This window comes from Oryx dammah, unplaced genomic scaffold, assembly GCF_014754425.2.
Source record: "Oryx dammah isolate SB20612 unplaced genomic scaffold, SCBI_Odam_1.1 HiC_scaffold_28, whole genome shotgun sequence".
Lineage (NCBI taxonomy): Eukaryota > Metazoa > Chordata > Mammalia > Artiodactyla > Bovidae > Oryx > Oryx dammah.
In genome coordinates this window covers 77,198,156-77,218,333 of record NW_024070212.1, presented here as the reverse complement: position 1 = coordinate 77,218,333, position 20,178 = coordinate 77,198,156, and positions in this window count along the sequence as shown.

Here is a 20,178-nt window from a genome sequence, read left to right as displayed (position 1 = left end):
GTTTATAGTTTATGGGAACTTGAATAGAATTTGTATCCAGCTATTGGGTGAAAAATTGTATAAATCTTAATTACACTGAATTGGTTCACAGTGCTTTTCAGGTCCACTATATCCTTCTACTTTTCTGTCTATTCATCCTCTTAATGTTTGAGAGTTTTGTATTAGAACTCCGACTAAAAAATCTTAATTTATCTACTTAATAAAATAATTATAATGTGTAGTGGAACTATATGTAACTTTGTTCTGTACTTTCCAAGTCTCCTATAAATATGTTATCATACTTCCATGATTTAAAAAATAAAAAAGAAAGGAAAAAAGAGTGATTTGGTATTTTTATAGATAATACTTTATTTAAAGTTATTATAAAATATTAGTTATATATTTAAGACACACACACACAAGCTTTCTAGAAAAATCTGCAGTTTTTTCCCTAGATTATTTTTGCTTTTCCCATATTATGACTCTGAAACATGAATTTGGAAATAAAGTAAGCATTTTGGTTGCTTTAAAATATACATATAATTTGCTGATATATTTTCCAGCATTTACATACAGATAGATTTCAAGGGTAATATGTTAAATTTATTTTTTAAGCATAAAAGAAATTCCTTATGGTTTCATTAATAGAAACAAGAGACTAAAATCAACTTGTTCTTAGTTCACATCAATCTTTTATTATTTCACCCATTGATTCATTCATGGAATAGATTGTTTATTGAGTGACTATTACCATATGTCATTGAATATAAATCATTATTAGTTTTAAGGAATATCCTGATTTCAGAAGTATTAAAATGTGAAAAAAGTACATTTTAGAATTGTTGAAATAATCTTGGTGGTGGGTATATTTATATTTAAAGTAGCTTGAGTTGGGAAATAGCTTATGATCTAGAATTTCTAACCAAAGGGAAACAAAATAAAAGAAAAAATTATTATCTGGGTCCAGGGTGTCATTTTTTGTATCTTGATCTTCTTTTTTAAAGTAAGTATATTTTATATATTAAGTAAGTATATTTTATGTAGGAGCTGTGCTATATTTCTTTGACATTCTCTTCAGTGTGACTATACAATATTATCATAGATGTTAATGATAGAAGAGGCTTTAGAAATAATTGAGTAAATCTAGTCCAAACTCCTTCTTTACAGAAGAGGGAATCAGAGTGATGGATTAGACTTGTCGTGGTCACTTGGCTAGTCTAAGTGGAGTGGAGACTAAAATCCATTTCTCAAATTCATGATCCAGTATTTTATTCATTATCCAGTGTAGTTTTTAAGCAGTAAATGATCAGTGAATAATAACACATGTGCTCTGCTGCTAAGTCACTTCAGTCGTGTTCGACTCTGTGCGACCCCATAGATGGCAGCCCACCAGGCTCCCCCGTCCCTGGGATTCTCCAGGCAAGAACACTGGAGTGAGTTGCCATTTCCTTCACCAATGCAGGAAAGTGAAAAGTGAAAGTGAAGTCGCTCAGTCGTGTCCAACTCTTAGCGACCCCATGGACTTCAGCCTTTCAGGCTCCTCCATCCATGGGATTTTCCAGGCAAGAATACTGGAGTGGGGTGCCATTGCCTTCTCCAACACATGTGCTCACTGTTTCATAATTAGTTTTCAGGATTAAACTTCAATATAAATCCTTCACTTAGGTGTAATAGTTTTAATGTCATTAATCTTAGTACAAAAAGGTTTAGTGATGGCTTTGCTTCACTTTTAGGTGCACTTGTGTGTTAATGGTTTTTATTTTAGAAAAACTTCATCCAGTTTTTGTTACACTGAATGGTTTATCCAGTCTTCTTTTGGGTGCCTTTGTTCTTCCTTCCAGGAACAAGAATTAGAATGAAAGTAATAAACATGATAAATAATTTGTATGTTTAAAACATATAATATGTATAAGCAATTTGGTCATTTATTTATTAATCCAATCCTTACCAAGCATTTCATTTTCATTTTCATTGATGAGTATTCTCATTTCCTTAGTTAATTTTGTTGTACTTACTAATGAGATTTCTACTCCTCCACTTCCTGAGTTAGCTATTCACTTTGAAGTCACATAGATATAGTGGGAATTAAAAAGAAATATGTATTGGACACATTGAATCAACATGTTTTGTCACGAGAACTGCTCTGCTCTAATGTGCTTTTAATCTACTACTTTCAAGTATATAATCTTCTACATTTACTTTTGTATCATTGATTACATGAAAAGAAAAAGCTTACCCTGAAGTCTCACAAATTGTTGTACAGTACTTTTTATACAGATTCTTAAGTGTTCAAAGGCAAATTATTTCCAGCATAAGTAGGAAATGATTGGTAGTATTTCTGTTGAATAAACAAAACTGATTTTGCCTTTTAATTTAACTCCCATACTTTGGCACTAAGCTTTGTTGAAATGTTAATGTAGATGTGATGTGTCAACATTCAGAAAAATGGAAATCAAATTGTAAAGTTCCAGGTGGAGGCAAAGATTTCTTAAAAGTGGCAGAATATAAATATGCATGTAAATACCAGTTGACTCTCTTCATTCTGATCACAAAGCTAAAGCTTCATGTCCATTTCTGCTTTTCAAACCCTTACAGCTTACATCTCTTGTTCACTCTCCTCAACTAGTCTTCTGAAGACATAGCACATGAAACCCAGTAACTGAGAATGTTGGTTTTGGAGTTACAAAGATTTAAATATGAATCTTGGCTCAGACTCCTAAGTAGATATATGACTTTAGGTATGCTGCTTCATCTGAGACTCGGTTGTCTTATATGTAAAATATAATAGAACTTCACAAAATTACTGGGACAATTTGACAGGAAAATGAATGTAATTTGTTGTTGTTCAGTGTATAGCATATGATACATTTGAGCTGCTGTTTTTATTTTGTACTGTTTACACAGAAAAAATGAAATTCCTAGGGCTGGGGAACACATACGATAGGGCAACCAAAAGCCAGTGTCTTCAGGGGTCTGTATGTATGATGATTCCTGTCTCACTAAAAAGCCAGGGGTAAAACAACTTAGAGAACTCTCACTAGAAGAATAACACAGAGCAGAAATTCTGCTCAAAACCAGTGAAATCAGGGTAAGAGTCAGTAAGCGTTTTTACCAGCTCTTCTCTTCTTGAGAGGACCTCCATGGAGATTTGTGTAACAGCTATCATAAAGAATCTGCCTGAAATGCAGGAGACCTTCAGCACTGCAGGAGATGCAGGTTCAATTCCTGGGATCCGGAAGATTCCCTGGAGAAGGAAATGGCAACCCATTCCATTATTCTTGCCAAAGAAATTCCAGGGACAGAGAAGCCTGGCGGGCTATGATCCATTGTGTCGCAAAGAGTTGGACACAACTGAAGTGACTGAGCACCAATGCACACCTTTACAAGATTGTGAACTCTTGTGAAACAAATGCCACCATTTACTCTGAGTCATATTCACAGGTACTCAGCTCAGTGACTGTAACATACAGGGCAAGTGCTCAATATAGATGTTAAGCTAGATTGATTAGCATGTCTATGTACATTTCTTTTTTCAGGAGGAAAAGAGCTGTTGCAATTTTTAGTTGAAATATATGAGTGTTCTTGTTACTATGTATAGTCTGTAACTTCATGGAGGAAAGGCTTTGAGGGGGAAGGAGACAGATTTGCAAGGTAGAGAAAAAAGAATGTGTCAATATATGGGAGGATGGCAGAGGGAGAGTTAGATAGAGTGGGAAGTTGGGGATAGTGAAGGTGGTAAAATGAAACACAAAATGACAATAAGCCACTTAAAAATAATTTGTCCTGACATGCTGGCTAATCTAAATTAATATTTGCAGAAAATTTTATCTTTTTGGTTCATTTTCTGGAAAAGTGGTAATTTAAGCTTAGAGAAAAAGTAGATAAGTTCAACTTTCCATGGAAACAATTATCATAAAATATTGATTGATGAGGATATTAGGAAGCAGGTAAGGAAAGAGATAGTTGCCATGGAAACATGGACATTCAGAGAAATGCACTTGAAGACATTCCATCTTATTTTTTTAGCTAAATATCTGATTAATCTAAAATTGCTACATCTTAGTAATGTATTTTTAATATTTCTTAAGATTTATTTAAGAATATTTTTATATCTTAGTAAGTTTTAGTCACAGATTTTTAAGGAATATTTTATTTCAATTTTAAAGACATCACTTTCATGATTATAAGATCTTTTTAAAAATGATATATTTACTTGAGAAGGTATAAAAGCACTCTTTTATAAACATGAATCTATTAATTTCTTTAAAGCATTCTTTTTTCTTTAGAGTATAAAGTCATGTTAAGAATGACATGTTGCTTAATGAAATTTCAATTATTGCTTTTAATTTGCACTGAATAGCAGCATGAAATATAAATATTAGGAGAAGAGCATTTCTAGTATTATGGTACAATAGAAACAGGCTCACTTTTTCTCTAAACAAGATTTTATTTAAATTTTATTGAAAAACAGTTGATTTAAAATATTATATTAGTTTCAGTTGTACAATATTATATTAGATTCAGTTACACACACATATGTATAAATTATTAACATGTCTATTATTTTTACATTCTTCTCCATTATAGGTTATAACAGATACTGAGTTTAGTTCCACATACAATGCCGTAGGTCCTTGTTGGTTATCTGTTTTATATATAGTACTGTATATAGTTTAAGTTATCATAACTGAGATTTGGAGATCCTTTTGGGGTTTAGAATTTTATTTTGGTTATTTAGACTGTCAATATACTGTTGAAACATGAGGAAGTTTCTGTTATGGATAATACATTTGTAGTGGAGGAATATGTAGAAATTAGATGATTGAAAAAACCCTTGCATATAAAAATGCAAAACGAAGAAATTTGAATTGATAAAGCAAGATATTAAAATTTAGTGTTACCTGTACATTTTTAGGTTTCAAGCTTTAAAATTCCCTTTGCTGAGTACTTTAGATAATATATCCTAAAAGTTATTCCTTACTTTTTAGTCCTGTAGAATACATGATTTCCTGCCAGATATTACTATACCTTAAGTGTCACACTTAGATTGGATTGCCTTTTTGAGAACTGCTTTCCCCTCCAAGCTGTCACCTCTTGTCATTTTCTATGGCATTCAAAATTCAGTGTTTGAACGGGAGAGCATGTGGACCTTTTGCGGATGCCTCCCACATTATAACTGATCTTTTGTACCTCAAAAAAATATGTTACAAGAAAAGCCTCATTAGATGCTGTAAGGCTGGATATTATCCACAACCTTAGGAAAATACAGCATGTTGATTTCTCACACACTACAGGCAACTGAAAAACTCTCTTGTTTTCTTAAGGTCTTACAACTGTATAGGTAAAAGGGAATTGGAGGTGAACTTGTCCAACTGTTACATTTTCAAATGGGAAAACACTGAGATACAAAGAGATTAGGTGATGAATTTAAAGCCATGTCTCCTCTTTGTCCATGTAGTGTTCTCTCCATAGCCCCAGCAGATTTCCAAGGCATTGCTTGGGTATACTTGAGCCTATAGTCTCATCTCTATTGTTGTTTTTTAGTCACTAAGTCTTGTCTGACTGTTTTGCGACTCAATGGACTGTAGCCCACAAGGCTCGTCAGTGCATGGGATTTTTCTAGGTAAGAATACAGAAGTGGGTTGCCATTTCCCTCTGCAGGGGATCTTCCTGATCCAGTGATCAAATCAGAGTCTCTTGCATTGGCAGATGGGCTCTTTACTACTGAGCGACCAGAGTAGCCCATTAACCTACTGCTCAGTTCAGTTCAGTCATTCACTCATGTCCAACTTTGCGACCCCATGGACTTCAGCATGCCAGGCTTTCCTGTCCATCAACAGCTCCTGGAGCTTGCTCAAACTCATGTCCATTGAGACAGTGATGCCATCAAACCATCTCATCCTCTGTTGTCACCTTACCACCTGCCTTCTTTCCCAGCATCAGAGTCTTTTCTAAGGAGTCATTCTTTGCATCAGTGGCCAAAGTATTAGAGTTTCAGCTTCAGCATCAGTCCTTCCAATGAATGGTTAGGACTGATTAGGATTGGCTGGTTTGATCTCCTTGCAGTCCAAGGGATTGTCCAGAGTCTTCTCCAACACCACAGTGCAAAAGCATTGATTCTTCAGTGCTCAGCTTTTTTCATAGTCCAACTCTCACATCCATACATGACTACAGGAAAAAACATAACTTTGACTAGACAGACCTTTGTTGGTAAAGTAATGTCTCTGCTTTTTCATACTCTGTCTAGGTTGGTCACAGCTTTTCTTCCAAGGAGCAAGAGTCTTAATTTCATGGCTGCAGTCACCATCTGCAGTGATTTTGGGACCCCCCAAAAATAAAGTCTCTCACTGTTTTCATTGTTTCACCATCTATTTGCAGTGAAGTGATGGGACTGGATGCCATTACTTAGTATTTTGAATGTTGAGTTTTAAGCCAGCTTTTTCATTCTCCTCTTTCACTTCCATCAAGAGGCTCTTTAGTTCCTCTTCACTTTCTGCCATAAGGGTGATGTCATCTGCATATCTGAGGTTATCGATATTTCTCCTGGCAATCTAATTCCAGCTTGTGCTTCATCCAGCCCAGCATTTTGCATGATGTATTCTGCATATAAGTTAAATAAGCAGGGTGACAATATACAGCCTTGACTTACTCCTTTCCCAATTTGGAACCAGTCTGTTGTTCCATGGCCGGTTCTAACTATTGCTTCTTGACCTGCATACAGATTTCTCAGGAGACAGGTAAGGTGGTCTGGTATTCCCATCTTTTAAAGAATTTTCAACAGTTTGCTGTGATCCACACAGACAAAGGCTTTGGCATAGTCAATAAAGCAGAAGGAGATGTCAGTAAAGCAGAAGGAGATGTTTTACTGGTTTTCGCTTGCTTTTTTGATGATCCAACAGATGTTGGTAATTTGATCTCTGGTTCCTCTGCCTTTTCTTAATCCAGCTTTAATATTTGGAAATGCTCAGTTCATGTACTGTCGAAGCCTAACTTGGAGGATTTTGAGCATTACTTTGCTAGTGTGTGAGATGAGTGCAATTGTGTGGTAGTTTGAACATTTTTTCATATTGCTTTTCCTTGGGATTAGAATGAAAATGGACCTTTTCCAGTCCTATGACCACTACTGAGTTTTCCAAATTTGCTGACATATTTAGTGCAGCACTTTAATAGCATCATCTTTTAGGATTTGAAATAACTTAGTTAAAATTCCATCACCTCCACTAGCTTTGTTCATAGTGATGCTTCCTAAGGCCCACTTGACTTCACACTCCACAATGTCTGTCTCTAGGTGAGTGAGCACACCACTGTGGTTATTTGGGTCATTAAGATGATTTTTGTATAGTTCTTCTGTATATTCTTACTACCTCTTCTTAATATCTTCTGCTTTGTTAGGTCCATATCAATAAGTACTTGAAATGTAAAGAGACCAAGAGTTCCAATAAAAAGACATAGAGTGGCTGAATGGATACAAATCCAAGACCCATATATGCTGCCTAAGAGAGACTCACTTCAGATATAAAGTCTCACACAGACTGAAAGTGATGGGATGGAAAGAGGTATTCCATGCAAATAGAAATCAAAGAAAACCAGGGTACCAACACTTATATGAGACAAAAATTGAAGACAATTTTTATTGGGTATAGTTGATTTACAATGCTGTGCTAGTCTTAGGTGTAAAGCAAAGTGAATCACTTATACATATACATATATCCACTGCTTTTTTAGATCTCTTCCTATATAGACTATCATACAGAGTATTGAGTAGAGTACTCTGTGCTATAAAATCAGTTCAGTTCAGTCGCTCAAGGTGTCTGACTCTTTGCAACCCCATGGACTGCAGCATGCCAGGTCTCCCTGTCCATCACCAACTCCTGGAGTTTAATCAAACTCATCTCCATTGAGTCAGTGATACCATCCAACTGTCTCATCCTCTGTCATCCCCTTACTTCTGCCTTTAGGCTTTTCTAGCATCAGGGTCTTTTCAAAGGATTCAGTTCTTAGCATCAGGTAGCCAAATTATTGGAGTTTCAGCTTCAACATCAGTCCTTCCAATGAATGTTCAGGACTGATTTCCTTTAGCATGGGCTGGTTGGATCTCCTTGCAGTCCAAGGGACTCTCAAGAGTCTTCTCCAACACCACAGTTCAAAAGCATCAATTCTTCGGTGCTCAGCTTTCATTATAGTCCAACTGACACATCCATACATGAATCCTGGAAAAACCATAGCCTTGATGAGACAGACCTTCGTTGGCAAAGTAATGTCTCTGATTTTTAATATGCTGTCTAGGTTGGTCATAACTTTCCTTCCAAGGAGTAAGCATCTTTTCATTTCATGGTTGCACTCACCATCTGCAGTGATTTTTGAGTCTCCCCAAATAAAGTCTGTCACTGTTTCTACTGTTTCCTCATCTATTTGCCATAAGTGTTGAGCTTTAAGCTAACTTCTTCATTCTCCTCTTTTACTTCCATCAAGAGCCTCATTAGTTCTTTTTGCTTTCTGCCAGAAAGGTGGTGTCATCTGCATATCTGAGGTTATTGATATTTCTGCCAGCAATCTTGATTCCAGCTTGTGCTTCATACAGCCCAGCATTTCTCATGATGTACTCTGCATAGAAGTTAAATAAGCAGGGTGACAGTATACATCCTTGACATATTCCTTTCCCAAATTGGAACTAGTCTGTTGTTTCATGTGCAGTTCTAACTATTGTTTCTTGACCTGCATACAGATTTCTTAGAAGGCAGGTCAGGTGGTCTGGTATTCCCATCTCTTTCAGAATTTTCCACAGTTTGCTGTGATCCACACAGTCAAAGGCTTTGGCATAGTCAATAAAGCAGAAATAGATGTTTTTCTGGAACTCTCTTCCTTTTTCAGTGATGCAATGGATGTTGGCAATTTGATCTCTGCTTCCTCTGCCTTTTCTAAATCCAGCTTGAACACCTGAAAGTTCACAGTCTCATGTACTATTGAAGCCTGGCTTGGAGAACTTTGAGCATCACTTTGCTAGCATATGAGAGGAGTACAATTGTGCAGTAGTTTGAGCATTCTTTAGTATTGCTTTTCTTTGGGATTGGAATGAACACTGACCTTTTCCAGTCCTGTGGCCACTGATGAGTTTTTAAAATTTTCTGGCATATTGAGTGCAGCATTTTCACAGCATCATGTTTTAGGATTTGAAATAGCTCAACAGGAATTCCATCACCTCCACTAGCTTTGTTTGTAATGATGCTTCCTAAGGCCCACTTGACCTCACATTCCAGGATGTCTGGCTCTAGGTGAGTGATCACACCATTATGATTATCTGGGTCATGAAGATCTTTTTTGTACAGTTCTGCCTATTCTTGCCACCTCTTCTTAATATCTACTGCTTCTGTTAGGTCCATACCATTTCTGTCTTTTATTGCTCCCATCTTTGCATGAAAAGTTCCCTTGGTATCTCTAATTTTATTGAAGAGATATCTAACCTTTCCCATTCTATTATTTTCCTCTAGTTCTTTGCCTTGATCACTGAGGAAGGCTTTCTTATCTCTCCTTGCTATTCTTTGGAACTCTGCATTCAAATGGGTGTATCTTTCCTTTTCTCCTTTGCCTTTCCCTTCTCTTCTTGTCACAGCTATTTATAAGGCCTCCTCAGTTCAGTTCAGTTCAGTTGCTCAGTCGTGTCTGACTCTTTGTGACCCCATGAATCACAGCACACCAGGCCTCCCTGTCCATCACCAGCTCCTGGAATTCACTCAGACTCACCCATCCAGTCAGTGATGCCATCCAGCCATCTCATCCTCTGTCATCCCCTTCTCCTCCTGCCCCCAATCCCTCCCAGCATCCAAGTCTTTTCCAATGAGCCAACTCTTTGCATGAGGTGGCCAAAGTACTGGAGCTTCAGCTTTAGCATCATTCCTTCCAGAGAAGTCCCAGAGCTGATCTCCTTCAGAATGGACTGGTTGGATCTCCTTGCAGTCCAAGGGACTCTCAAGAGTCTTCTCCAACACCACAGTTCAAAAGTCAATTCTTCGGCGCTCAGCCTTCTTCACAGTCCAACTCTCACATCCATACATGACCACTGGAAAAACCATAGCCTTGACTAGATGGACCTTAGTCGGCAGAGTAATGTCTCTGCTTTTCAATATGCTATCTAGGTTGGTCATAACTTTTCTTCCAAGGGGTAAGTGTCTTTTAATTTCATAGCTGCAGTCACCATCTGCAGTGATTTTGGAGCCCCCAAAATAAAGTCTGACACTGTTTCCACTGTTTCCCCATCTATTTCCCAGGAAGGCCTCCTCAGACAACCATTTTACCTTTTTGCATTTCTTCTTGAGAATGATCTTGATCACTGCCTCTTGTACAATGTCACGAATGTTGGTCCATAGTTCTTCAGGCACTCTGTCAGATAAAATCCCTTGAATCTATTTGTCACTCCACTCTATAATTGTAAGGGATTTGATTTAGGTCATACCTGAATGGTTTAGTGGGGTTCCTGCTTTTTTCAATTTAAGTCTGAATTTGGAAATAAGGAGCCATGATCTGAGCCACAGTCAGCTCCTGGTCTTGGTTTTGCTGACTGTATAGATAGAGCTTCTCCATCTTTGGTTACAAAGAATATAATCAATCTGATTTCTGAATTGACAATCTGGTGATGTCCATATGTAGAGTCTTCTCATGTGTTGTTGGAAGAGGGTGTTTGCTATGACCAATGCGTTCTCTTGGAAAAAACTCCATTAGCCTTTGCCCTGCTTCATTCTGTATTCCAAGGGCAAATTTGCCTGTTACTCCAGGTATCTCTTGACTTCCTACTTTTTCATTCTAATCCCCTATAATGAAAAGGACATCTTTTTTGGGTGTTAGTTCTAGAAGTTCTTATATGTACTCATAGAATCATTCAACTTCAGCTTCTTCAGCATTACTGCTTGGGGCATAGACTTGGATTACTGTAATATTTAATGGTTTGCCTTGGAAAGCAACAAAGATTATTGTGTCGTTTTTCAGACTGCATCCATTTCTCCATTTCAGACTCTTTTGTTGAGTAATGCTATTCCATTTCTTCTAAGGTATTCTTGACCATAGTAGTAGATATAATGTTTCCGTCACTTCATGGCAAATAGATGGGGAAACAGTGGAAACAGTGGCTGACTTTATTTTTCTGGGATCCAAAATCACTGCAGATATTGATTGCAGCCATGAAATTAAAAGATGCTTACTCCTTGGAAGGAAAGTTATGACCAACCTAGATAGCATATTCAAAAGCAGAGACATTACTTTGCTGACTAAGGTCCGCCTAGTCAAGGCTATGGTTTTTCCTGTGGTCATGTATGGATGTGAGAGTTGGACTGTGAAGAAGGCTGAGTGCCAAAGAATTGATGCTTTTGTACTGTAGTGTTGGAGAAGACTCTTGAGAGTCCTTTGGACTGCAAGGAGATCCAACCAGTCCATGCTAAAGGAGATCAGTCCTGGGTGTTCATTGGGAGGACTGATGCTGAAGCTGAAACTTCAATACTTTGGCCACCTGCTCTGAAGAGCTGACTCATTTGAAAGACCCTGATGCTGGGGAAGATTGAAAGCAGGAGGAGAAGGGGACAACAGAGGATGAGATGTTTGGATGGCATCACTGACTCGATGGACATGGGTTTGGGTGGACTCCAGGAGTTAGTGATGGACAGGGAGGCCTGGCATGCTGAGGTTCATGGGGTCACAAAGAGTCAGATACTACTGAGTGACTGAACTGAACTGAAGTTAAATTCACCCATTCCAGACCATTTTAGTTTGCTAATTCCTAAAATGTCAATGTTCACTCTTGCCATCTCCTGTTCAACCACTTCCAATTTGCCTTGAATCATGGACCTAACATTCCAAGTTAGTATGCACTATTGCTCTTTACAGCATCATACTTTGCTTCATCACCAGTCACATCCACAACTGGGTGTTGTTTTTTCTTTGGCTCCATCTCTTCATTCTTTTTGGAGTTCTCTCTCCACTGATGTCCAGTAGCATATTGGGCACCTACCGTCCTGAGGAGTTCATCTTTCAGTGTCATACCTTTTTGCCTTTTCATACTGCTCATGGGGTTCTCAAGGCAAGAATACTGAAGTGGTTTGCCATTCCCTTCTCCAGTGGACCACGTTTTGCCAGAACTCTCCAGTGTGATGCATCCATCTTGTGTGGCCCTACATGGCATGGCTCATATTTTCATTGAGTTAGGCAAGGCTGTGGTCCATGTGATCAGTTTGGTTAGTTTTCTGTGATTGTGGTTTTCATCCTGTGTGCCCTCTAATGGAGTAGGACAAGAGGCTTATGGAAGCTTCCTGATGGGAGAGACTAACTGTGGGGGAAAGGGTCTGGTTCTGATGGGTGGAGCCATGCACAGTAGATCTTTAATCCATTTTTTTGTGGATGGGCGGGGCTGTGTTCCCTTTCTGTTATTTGACCTGAGGCCAAACTATGGTGGAGGTTATGAAGTAATGGAGACCTCCTTCAGAAGGTCCCATGCACAGCTACACTCAGTGTGGCCACTGCAGCAGGCCACTGTGGACCCACACCTCCGCTGGAGATTCCTAGACACTCATGGGCAAGTTTGGGTCAGTCTCTTGTGGGGTCACTGCTCCTTTCTCCTAGGTCCTGGTGCACAGAGTATTCTGTTTGTGCCCTTCAAGAGTCTGTTTCCCCAGTCCTGTGTGGGTTCTGGTGGCTCTCAGTTCAGTTCAGTTCAGTTCAGTCGCTCAGTTGTGTCCGACTCTCTGCGACCCCATGAATCACAGCACACCAGGCCTCCCTGTCCATCACCAACTCCCAGAGTTCACTCAGACTGGTATCCATTGAGTCTGTTATGCTATCCAGCCATCTCATCCTCGGTCGTCCCCTTCTCCTCCTGCCCCCAATCCCTCCCAGCATCAAAGTCTTTTCCAATGAGTCAGGTCTTCGCATGAGGTGGCCAAAATACTGGAGTTTCAGCTTTAGCATCATTCCTTCCAAAGAAATCCCAGGGCTGATCTCCTTCAGAACGGACTAGTTGGACCTCCTTGCAGTCCAAGGGACTCTCAAGAGTCTTCTCCAACATCACAGTTCAAAAGCATCAATTCTTCGGCGCTCAGCCTTCTTCACAGTCCAACTCTCACATCCATACATGACCACTGGAAAAACCATAGCCTTGACTAGACGGACCTTAGTCGGCAAGTAATGTCTCTGCTGGCGGCTCTAAGTGGGGTTAGTGGCGGCCTCCTCCAGGAGGGCTTATGCCATACCCAGGTCTACTGCACCTAGAGCCGCTGCCCCCAGGGCAGTCTCCTGCTGACCTGTACCTCACAAGAAGACACTCAAACACAGTTCTGTCTCAGTCTCTGTGAGGTCTCTGGGTCCTGGTGCACACAAGGTACGTTTGAGCCCTCTGAGCATCTCTGGTGGATATGCTGTTTGATTCTAAATGTGATTTTGTGCTTCCTACCATCTTGCTGGGGCTTCTTCTTTGCCCTTGGATGTGGGGTATCTCCTCAATGTCACCCCAGTGCTGTGCAGCCCCCACTCCAGCACCACGCAGCTGCTGCTCCAGTGCCTACCATTGTGCTATACCATAGGTCCTTATTATTTATCTATATGTGTGTATATGTCAGTCCCAGTCTTCCAATTTATTCCCCTCACCTTCTGATAGCTATAAATTTCTTTTCTATATCTGTAATTCTATTTCTGTTTTGTAGATAAGTTCATTTGTATTGTTTTTTTAGATTTCACGTATGAACAGTATCATATGATATTTGTCTTTCAGTGTCTGACTTACTTCACTCTATGACAATCTCTAGGTTCATCAATATTGCTGCAAATGGCATTATTTTGTTCTCTTTTTATGGCTGAGTCATATTACATTGTATATATGTATCACATCTTCTTTATCCATTCCTCTGTTTATGGACATTTAAGTTGCTTCTATGTCCTGGCAATTGTAAATGGGGCTGCATTGAGCATTCCGGTACATATATCCTTTTGAATTATGGTTTTCTCCAGATATAGGCCCAGTAGTGGGATTGCTGGTTTATATGGTAGATCTATTTTTAGTTTTTTAAGGAGCCTCCATACTGTTTTCCATAGTGATTGCACCAATTTATGTCCCAACATAAAATACTCAACAAAATATCAGCAATCTGAATACAACAATACATTAAAAGGATCATACACCATGATCAAATGGGATTTATGCCATAGATGCAAGCATCATTCAATATATACAAATCAACCAATGTATAACACCACACTTACAAATTGAATTACAGAAATTATACAATCATCTCTTGGCATATGATATAAAATTCAGTGTTCATTTATGATAAAAAGAACTCTACAGAATGTTTGCCTAGGGGAATTAATATTCAATGTAATAAAAGTTGTATATGACAAGCTACAGATAACCTCATACTCAGTGGTGAAAAACTGAAAACGGTTCCTCTAAAATCAGGAACGAGATAAAGATACCCACTCTCATAACTTTTATTCATTGTAATATTGCAAGTTCTAGCCATAGCAATCAGAGAAGAAAAACACATGAAAGGAATCCAAATTGAAAAGGAAGAAGTAAAACTCATTTTTGGCAGATGACATGAAACTATACATAGAATATCTTAAAGATGCCACCAAATAACTACTGGTGCTCATCAATGAATTTGGTAAAGGTGCAGGATACAAAAAAATGTATAGAAATCTGTTGTATTTCTATACACTAGCAACAAACTATCTAAAAGAGAAATTGATGAAACAATCTCATTTATGGTTGCATCAAAGAGAATAAAATATTTGGGAATAAACCTACCTAAGGAGGTAAAAATCTGTATTTGTATTTGGAATGATATAAGACACTGGTGAAATAAATTGAAGATGACACAAACAAATGGAAAGATATGCTATGTTCATGGATTGGAAGAATTAATATTGTTAAAATGACCATACTACCCAAGACAATCTACAAATTCAATGCAATTTTATCAAAATATCAATGAAAATTTCCATAGACGTAGAACAAATAATTTAAAAATTTGTATAGAAACACAAAAGAATTTGATTAGCCAAAAACTGTCCTGAGAAAGAAGGACAGAGCAGGAAGTATCACACACCCTGAATTCAGACTATACTACAAAGCTACAGTAATCAAAACAGAATGGTACTGGCACAAAAAAGGCACATAAATCAGTGGAACAGAATAGAGTGCCCCAAAATAAACCAACACATTTATGATCAATTAATCTCTGGCAGAAGAAGAATTTGCAATGTAGAAGAAACAGCTTTCTCAATAAGTGATGCTGAAAAATTTTACAGCTACATGTAAAAGAATGAAAGAATGTTTCTCATACCACTATATACAAAAGTAAACTCAAAATATATTAAGGGCCTAAACCTAAGAGTAGAAAAATTCTAGGAGAAAATGTACACAGAACATTGATGTAAATTGTAGCTAGTTTTTTGGATCTGTCTTCTAAGGCAAAAGAAACAAAGCAAAAATAAACAAATGGGACCTAATTAAACATAATTTTTTTTTAGTTTAAATCATTAACAAAATGAAAAGAAAGCTTGCTGAATGGGAGAAAAAATATGCAACAATATAACCAATAAGTTCAGTTCAGTTCAGTCACTCAGTTGTGTCTGATGCTTTGCAACCCCATGAACCACAGCACGCCAGGCCTCCTGTCCATCACCAATGCCCGGAGCCCACCCAAAGTATGTCCAACAAGTTGGTGATGCCTTCCAACCATCTCATCCTCTGTCGTCCACTTCTCCTCCTGCCCTCAATCTTTCCCATCATCAGGGTCTTTTCAAATGAGTCAGCTCTTCGCATCAGGTGGCCAAAGCACTGGAGTTTCAGCTTTAACATCAGTCCTTCCAATGAACACCTGAGACTGATCTCCTTTAGGATGGACTGGTTGGATCTCCTTGCAGTCCAAGGGGCTCTCAAGAGTCTTCTCCAACACCACAGTGAAAAAGCATCAATTCTTTGGGCTCAGATTTCCTTATATTCCAACTCTCACATCCATACACGACCATTGGAAAAACCATAGCCTTGACTATACGGACCATTGTTGACAAAGTAATGTCTCTGCTTTTTAATATGCTGTCTAGGTTGATCATAACTTTCCTTTCAAGGAGCAAGTATCTTTTAATTTCATGGCTGCAATCACCATCTGCAGTGATTTGGGAGTCCAGAAAAATAAAGTCAGCAACTGTTTCCACTGTTTCCCATCTATTTGCCATGAAGTAATGGGACTGGATGCCATGATCTTAGTTTTCTGAATGTTGAATTTTAAGCCAACTTTTTCACTCTCCTCTTTCACTTTCGTCAAGAGGCTCTTTAGTTCTCCTTCACTTTCTGCCATAAAGGTGGTGTCATCTGCATATCTGAGGTTATTAATATTCTTCCCAGCAATCTTGATTCCAGCTTGTGCTTCCTCCAGCCCAGCATTTCTCATGATGTACTCTGTATATAAGTTAAATAAGCAGGGTGACAATATACATCCTTGACGTACTCCTTTCCCAAATTGGAACCAGTCTGTTGTTTCATGTGCAGTTCTAACTATTGCTTCTTGACCTGCATACAGATTTCTTAGGAGGCAGATCAGGTGGTCTGGTATTCCCATCTCTTTCAGAATTTTCCACAGAGTACTGTGATCCACAGAGTCAAAGGCTTTGTCATAGTCAATAAAGCAGACATAGATGTTTTTCTGGAACGCTCTTGCTTTTTCCATGATCCAGCAGGTGTTGGCAATTTGATCTCTGGTTCCTCTTTCTTTTCTAAAACCAGTTTGAACATCAGGGAGTTCGCGGTTCACATACTGTTAAAGCCTGGCTTGGAGAATTTTAAGCATTACTTTACTAGTGTGTGAGATGAGTGCAATTGTGAGGTAGTTTGAGCATTCTTTGGCATTGTCTTTCTTTGGGATTGCAATGAAAACTGACCTTTTCCAATCCTGTGGCCACTGCTGAATTTTCCAAATTTGCTGGCATATTGAGTGCAGCACTTTCACAGCATCATCTTTCAGGATTTGAAATAGCTCCACTGGAATTCCATCACCTCCATTAGCTTTGTTCATAATGATGCTTCCTAAGGCCCACTTGACTTCACATTCCAGGATGTTTGGCTCTATGTGAGTGATCACACCATCGTGATTATCTGGGTCGTGAAGATCTTTTTTGTTCAGTTCTTCTGTGTCCTCTTGCCACCTCTTCTTAATATCTTCTGCTTCTGTTAGGTCCATACCATTTCTGTTCTTTATATAGCCCATCTTTGCATGAAAATTTCCCTTGGTACCTCTAATTTTCTTGAAGAGATCTCTAGTCTTTCCTATTCTATTGTTTTCCTCTGTTTCTTTGCATTGATCACCGAGGAAGGCTTTCTTATCTCTCCTTGCTATTCTTTGGAATTCTGCATTCAAATGGGTATATCTTTCCGTTTCTCCTTTGCTTTTTGCTTCCCTTCTTTTCAAAGCTATTTGTAAGGCCTTTCAGACAATCATTTTGCTTTTTTGCATTTCTTTTTCTTGGGGATGGTCTTGATTCCTGTCTCCTGTACAATGTCATGAACCTCTGTCCATAGCTCATCAGGCACTCTGTCTATCTGATCTAGTCCCTTAAATCTATTTCTCACTTCCACTGTATAGTCATAAGGGATTTGATTTAGGTCATACCTGAATGCTAGTGGTTTTCTCCACTTTCTTCAATTTCAGTCTCAATTTGGCAATAAGGAATTCATGATCTGAACCACAGTCAGCTCTCTTTCTTGTTTTTGCTGACTGTATAGAGCTTCTCCATCTTTGGCTGCAAAGAATATAATCAGTCTGATTTTGGTGTTGACCATCTGGTGATGTCCACGTGTAGAGTTTTTTCTTGTGTTGTTGGAAGAGGGTGTTTGCTATGACCAATGCGTTCTTTTGGCAGAATTCTATTAGCCTTTGCCCTGCTTCATTCTGTACTCCAAGGCCAAATTTGCCTATTACTCCAGGTATCTCTTGACTTCCTACTTTTGCATTCCAGTTCCCTATAATAAAAACCAATAAGAAGCTAATGTAAAAAAATAAATAAACAGTTCATGCAACTCAATATCGAAAAAAAAGAAACATCCCAATTAAGAAATGAGCAGAAGACCTGAATAGACATTTTTCCAATAAAGACATACAGACAACCAATGGGCACATGAAAAGATGCTCACCATTGCTTAATCATCTGAAAAATGCAAATCACAACATTGATGTGATATCACCTCATACCTTTCAGAATGGCTGATATTAAAAAGACTACAAGTCAGCAATGTTGGTGAAGATGTGGAGAAAACAGAGCCCTTGTGCAACACTGATAGAAATGTTAATTGATTTATTCACTGTGGAAAATGGTATAGCGTTTCCTTAAAAACTAAACATGGATTATCCTATGATCCAGCTATGCCATTCCTGGGTATGTATCCAAACAAAGCAAAAACACTAGTTCAAAATGATACATTTTAAATGATAATTTGAATGATACATTTTGAACACTAATTCAAAATGATACACTGAGCACCTCAGTGTTCATAACAGTGTTATATACAGTAGCCAAAATACAGAAGCAATCTAAGTGTATATTGCAGACGAATGGATAAAGATGTGTGTATCTATATATATTCAATGGAATGCTATTCAGTCATAAAAAGAAGGAAAATATGACATTTGTAACATGGAACGACCTGAAGGGTATTATGCTTAGTGAAGTGAGTCAGACAGAGAAAGATACTCATATCATTTATATCACATATCTTTACCAGCCTCTTCAGACCCAATTTCCCTGTCCCTACTCCCTGTCCCTTCTCTACTATATAATGGCATGACTGTGTCTCCCCCTTAAACTTTTTGAAAAAATTCATTTGCAGCCATCTCCAAGTTTTCATTGGCAACAAGCCCAATAGGAGACCAAATAACACGCTGTTCCCCAAATCAAATATTAATTTAAACTGCATCCATAGAAGTGTGGATTTCAGAACTCTGGAAATCCTTCTCTGGCACTTTTGTGGACTGAATTTGGAACTCTGAGCCTAGTGTTTGATGCTGTTCACGAGGACATTAACAAATGAGAAAGCATCCCAAGAAGGCTGTGAAGACTGTTTAATGCTATGGAAACCATAGCACAGAAAGAAAGAGTTGAAAGACATAGGGATATTTCATAGAAAAAAAAAGGAGACACGGGATTATAGGAAAGTCATTTTTAAACAGAAAGAGGCTGTTAATGTAGAGAGGAATGATCCTTAGGAAAATCAAGCCCAGAACCCTTCAGACATTGCTTTTATTTTGTGGTGCTATAAGTAAAGCATAAACAAATGCCACCTGCTTTTTAGGCAGGCATCTCTGCCCATTTGAGACTTGCTGCCTGTGTTAGAAAAGGTTCTGGAGATGTGATCGCTCATTGTTACATCCTTAGGAGGAGGGTTAGAAGTCCTCTGGTTTAATGAATTTGTTTGTGCACTTATAATGGCAAACATATCCAAATGTTTTCTTGGTCAGAAAATATTATTAGTTAATATGACAACAGCTCATTTCAATCAGGTCATGCTTTCTTTCACTCAATAATTGTTTGATATTCATTCACATAGTCCGGATTAAGCCATCCACTTATGTAAGAGAAGCTTACTGAGCAAAGATAACTTTGATGAAAGAGAACAAATACTGTGCATTTAGAGAACCTAAATCCTGTAGGTAATGCCTTTAAAAAATTATACTGGAATACACATAATATTTACCATTTTAACTTCTTTAAAGTATAATATCCAGTGGATTTTAGAACATTCACAGTGTTTTGTAACTACCGTCTCTCTGGCTCCAGAACATTTTCATCACTCCAAAAGGAAAGGAAACATGCATCCATTAACACAGTCACTCTTCATTTCTCCTTCCTCCAGTCTCTAGCTACTACTAACTTGCTTTCTATTTCTGTCCCTATGAATTTGCCTATTCTGGATATTTCATAAAAATGGAATCATATAATATATGGCCTTTTGTGTCTGGCTTCTTTCATGCAGGAAGCATTCAAGGTTCATTTGTGATGTAGCCTGTATCCATACTTCATTTCTTTGTATGGCTGAATCATATAGTCCATTATATAGATATACTGCATTTTATCTGTCCATCAGTTGATGGAAGGTTGGGTTGTACCCACATTTTGATTACTGTGAATAGTCCTGCTATGAACACTTTTGTGCAAGTTCTTGTTTAGTTG